Genomic DNA, 4,850 nt, shown 5'->3' on the forward strand with positions numbered 1-4,850 from the left:
ATAGAAATGTGGCTATAAGTGGTAAATTAAACAAGTACAACATGATTCGACTTTTAATTTGGAATTGTAGGGAGGATTTGATTTCTGGTTTCTATTACTATTAATTCAGAGTAAGATTTCAGTACTGAGAAACTCTGGGTATACAGAGAATTGAGTACAGAGTTCACAGCAGCATCTTGTTTATTCGTTCAAAGGATGTCGAATTGTCTATATGGTAAAGCTGAATATCAAATGTATTCGAGATTATTATTGTCAGTGATGACAATGGGAAGAAAATGAGAAAGGACTGTTATGAATTTCGTATCGGGATGTCTCTCATTTCCAGGAAAAAGGAGAGATGCAAGTTGAATTGTGAAAGATTGATGATGGAAGTCTGCATGATTATTTTAGTATGTACAGATATATTATTCAACAGATGTGACTGAGTTGTATGTTTCTGAGTTTATAGTTCCAAGAATGTCAGTCTCCAGTGTTTCAAATTGAGCTCCGAGGTTTATACCTCAACTATGGAAAAGCTATAGGAAATCTTGAGTATGAGCTTGTGCGGAGCAGTTTTGTAAGTTGTGAGAAAACGATATAAGTGACTCGTGAAAGTAGAGAACAACTTTTTCTGGTAAGATTTTCGAGGACGAAAATCCCTAAAGGGGGAAGAAATGTAACAGCCCGATTTTGGGCCTAATCGGAACAGTGGTTTCGGGACCACTATTCCAAGGCCAGAGAAAATTATTTTAGTATTATTTTAGGTGTTATAATATGATTTTATAAGTGCATGTTAATTTTGGTATATTAATTTTAGCGATTTCTAGTCTAATTTCGAAAAAGGACTAAACCGCGTAAAAAGTAAAAGTTGTGTTTTAATACCTAAAGGTGTTAAATTGCCTTGTATCTTAAATTGGGGGTCTTTAAAGTGAAATTAGGCCATTGAAAGTGTGATGGCCGGCCATGGGAGACAAAATAGTTGAAAAGTCAAAATTAGACAAAATAGTTTCATTATTAACAAATAAAAAAAAGAAAAAGAAAAAGCTATCATTTTTCTCTTCCCCTTCACCGAAATATGCAGCAAAGAAAGGGTTTTGAAGCTGGAAAATTTCAGCAACATATTTCTCTTGCTTATGATGAAAATTGAGATTTGGACCTAGAACGGAAAGAAATCAATTTATGGACGAGTATGTCTTTTCACCTTTGTGGTATCGAGGTAAGTTCATGTGTAAATAATGTAGCATAATTGTTATTTTTAAGTTATTGATGTTAAATATATGATATGCTGATTTTTATCATGAAATATATGCTTTGTGGTTATTTTCAAATAAAATGCAAGTTATGTGTATTATCTGTTAAATATAAAGCGCTACCGAGTATTGGTTTCGGTATTTTACGGAAGATGGCAAGGATATGTGTTCGAGGAAAATCCCGTTTGAACCTTAGGAATAGATTAGGATACAAGTGACATGTCACTAGGATGGTTGAGCATCTGAACTCGTTGAGTTGAGTCTGAGTTCCTGAGATGTAACTAGGCATCCGAGCTCGTTGAGTTGAGTCCGAGTTCACTTATGGATGCGAATGCCCGAGCTCGTTGAGTTGAGTCCGAGTTCACTTATGGGCGGGTTACATGGTAGCTTGGCTACATATGTGGCACTTATGTGCAAACTTTCCATGCATCCGAATTATATTTCGATGTGTTCAATGGGTAAAATTCTACTCAAATGGAGGAATACTCAAGCTGAAAGGGACGTATTGGTAAATGTTTTGAAATAGATACTTTGAACAGGTATGTACTGAACCCTCGGGTTGAAAACTCGACATAACAACAATACGGTAAGATGGTAAATGAAAATGTGATATGAATGTCTCGGTGATGATTATACAAACGATGTTGTATTAATTTTGTGAACAATGATCATGAATGAGTAATTTAGCCTTGACAGATTTGAGTTACTGCAGTAGTGTAACTTTTAAAATACACTAAAAATAGTGGAAAATGAGTTAGAGGTAGAATAAAATATGGGATTAAAGCTCAATGAGTCTATTTTCACATGAAAGAAACAAGGGAATAAAAAGAATTACATATTGTGTGATATTTGAATTCTTGTGAAACAGGGTCTGAATGAATTCTAGATCCCCTGTTCTAACTTTAGAAATTCACCAAATATTTTACAAAATTTATTAAGCGTTATACCTTACATGCATAGATTCCTTATTGAGTTTATTTTTATGGGAAATAAACGGCATGGTCGTTGGAATTTTTTACAGGGAGAAATTCGGTTTGTAGTGCACAGGGATCAGAGTGGTCATACCCTAAAACAGGGGAGACTTTAACTAATAAACTGTACTATTTGGCTTAACCAAAAATTCTAGAAATTTTATGGAAGAAAGGAAAATAAGTCTAGTTTCAGGGAAAATTAACAGAACTTAATTCGTAGTTTCGTACCTCCATATATAAATAATTTAGTGACTGTTGCTCAGGAAAATAGCTTGTAGTGAACTTGAGAATATGTTGTAAACATTGATAAAACAAGTTAACGAGTTGCTTATTGTTTTCATATGAACTTACTAAGCGAAAGCTTACCCTCCTTCTTTCCCATTTTTTTTAGAGTTTCCAGCTTAGCTCGGGTTGGAGGCCGTCAGAGATATTATCATCCTATCGAGTTAACGTTATCGGAGTAAGTAAACTCAAGTGATTCGAGTCTATGGCATGTATAGGGTTTTAATGTGAGTATGTAATATTATGATTTAGCGAAAGGCATTGGCTTGTTATTAAGGTAGTCTTAGTTATGTAAATTGGCCTATGTCGGCTAATATCGTTATGGGCCCATATGATTATTCTTATGCATTTATGTTATTATTTCTTGTGATGTGGCTTACAACATGTATGCCTAGAGATTGAATTGAGATTCATTGATGAACTAGTAACTAATGCAGGATTAAGTGATTGGTAAATAGTTAATAAGCTTCATGAATGGTTTGTGATGTAATGATAGTTATGTCTAGTAAGTGGTAATGATATAGGCAAATTCTATAATATTTATTGCATAAGAAAATAACTTGAGCATAACATGTTTGTAGATGTTTAAGAGCTCATTTATGTCACGTTGTATGTTATTGGATAAGTATGTATCTATGCATATGGTGTGAGAGTGATAAAAGGCTTAATAATTAGCCTATTTCTGGCCACACGACCTGAGCACATGGGCGTGTGAAGCCTTAACGCAAGAGATTTTTTTAAGTTTTTCATGAGTTCTCGATTGGGTCCCGAACCACTCTAGATGTATGTTTTGGGCCTCGTAAGCCCGTATATGGGACAGATTGTATGTGAAAAGAAAAGTTTTTAACTATTTAAGATTTCATGGCCCTGTTTAGTATGAAAGTGTTAGTAAAAGTCAGGTAGCACCTCGAACCCCGTCCCGGCGTCGGATGCGGGCGAGGGGTGTTACACCACGTCTGGGACATTGGCATTGTACGAGCTTTCTGAGCTATCCGCGAATCCTGATGATTCTAAATGGTTCAACGGGCATTCCGAGAAAATGACTTATGATGTGAACATGTATCCGATTCAGGTACGTTTGGAATGAGTATCATATTTGATGTAAAAAGGTAAGTATATGTACTTTAGTGAGCAATTGATGATATGTGCTAAAAGCATGAGAAAACATGCTATATGTGTTAAAGAATTTGGAATATATGAAATGTATATGAACATTAAGCTTTGTGGTAGTATTTGGCTATGAATTATATGCAAATTGATGATGGTTATATGATTTAAATAATAAGTTTATTTGTATATGGCTTACTATGCTTTTGAAAGCTTACTTTGTGTGTGTTTACATTATTTTATAGATATCGTAGCTATCGGGAGCTCGGGGATCGTCGAGGATCGTCACCACACTATCAAACTAAATTTTGGTGCATTTTGAAAATGTATATATTAAAGTATGGCTTGTATAGGCTAGAAATATTTGGATATGTTTTGTGAGGTGTATATATATCTAGCTATGTGATTTGGCTTGGTTTTGGTGGTGTATATGTATGAGTTTTGGTATATGATATATGATACAGTTATTGTATGTTTGATATGTTCTTGAATAGCTAACATAAATGGTAAGTTTGGTAAGTTTTGGTGTGTGATTATTTGATGATTTAGTAAGATTTTAATATGCAAATAAATGAATTGAAAAGTGGTTATAAACCATATGTTTTGATATGTTTTTGGTTTATGGAATGACATGAATTGGTATGTTATATGAAGATGAGATTGATTGATCATACCATAGTATGAATAATGGGTGACTTATGACATGAAATGGCTAAAATTTTATATGCATTTGGTGTCTATTTGGTAATTGTAGGGAGGACCTTTAATGGGTGGCAAATTGGCATTGTAAATGGCCTGTTTTTCCCCACACGGGCAGGGACACGGGCATGTGTCATAACCGTGTTGCTCAAGGGCCATTTCAAAATGAGCCTGGGCAGACCACACGGTCACACAAATCGGTGTGTCCTAGGCCGTGTGGCCCAAGTTAGTTTCGACTACGGGCTAAACACACGGGCGTGTGACTGGCCGTGAGACCCAAGTCAGTAGCATTAATAATTTTCACACGAGCATGTCTTGTGGCTTGTGGACAAGTTAGTATGTATGCCCTGTTTTGACACGGCCTAGACACACGAGCTTGTCTAAAGCCATGTAAGGCACATGGCCTGTTCACACGGGCGTGTGACCTGTACAACTTTGAAAATGTTTAAATTTCAAAAAAAAATTATGTACTTGGTTTAGTCTCGAGCCTTTTCTAATGCATGTTTAAGGTCTCGATGACCTATATAAGGGGCATTATGATCATGTTTGATTATGATTGTGG

General features: G+C 35.4%; 1 long non-coding RNA gene across 1 annotated transcript; it reads left to right on the plus strand.

Annotated features, from left to right (window-relative positions):
- Positions 1–1,010: 1,010 nt before the first annotated feature.
- Positions 1,011–2,634, plus strand: LOC121217476 (uncharacterized). Its single transcript, XR_005913567.1, has 2 exons — positions 1,011–1,195; positions 2,592–2,634. It is a non-coding gene; the product is annotated as an uncharacterized lncRNA (long non-coding RNA).
- The last annotated feature ends 2,216 nt before the right edge of the window (positions 2,635–4,850 follow it).

The sequence above is a fragment of the Gossypium hirsutum genome, chromosome A01 (assembly GCF_007990345.1).
Source record: "Gossypium hirsutum isolate 1008001.06 chromosome A01, Gossypium_hirsutum_v2.1, whole genome shotgun sequence".
NCBI classification, from domain to species: domain Eukaryota; kingdom Viridiplantae; phylum Streptophyta; class Magnoliopsida; order Malvales; family Malvaceae; genus Gossypium; species Gossypium hirsutum.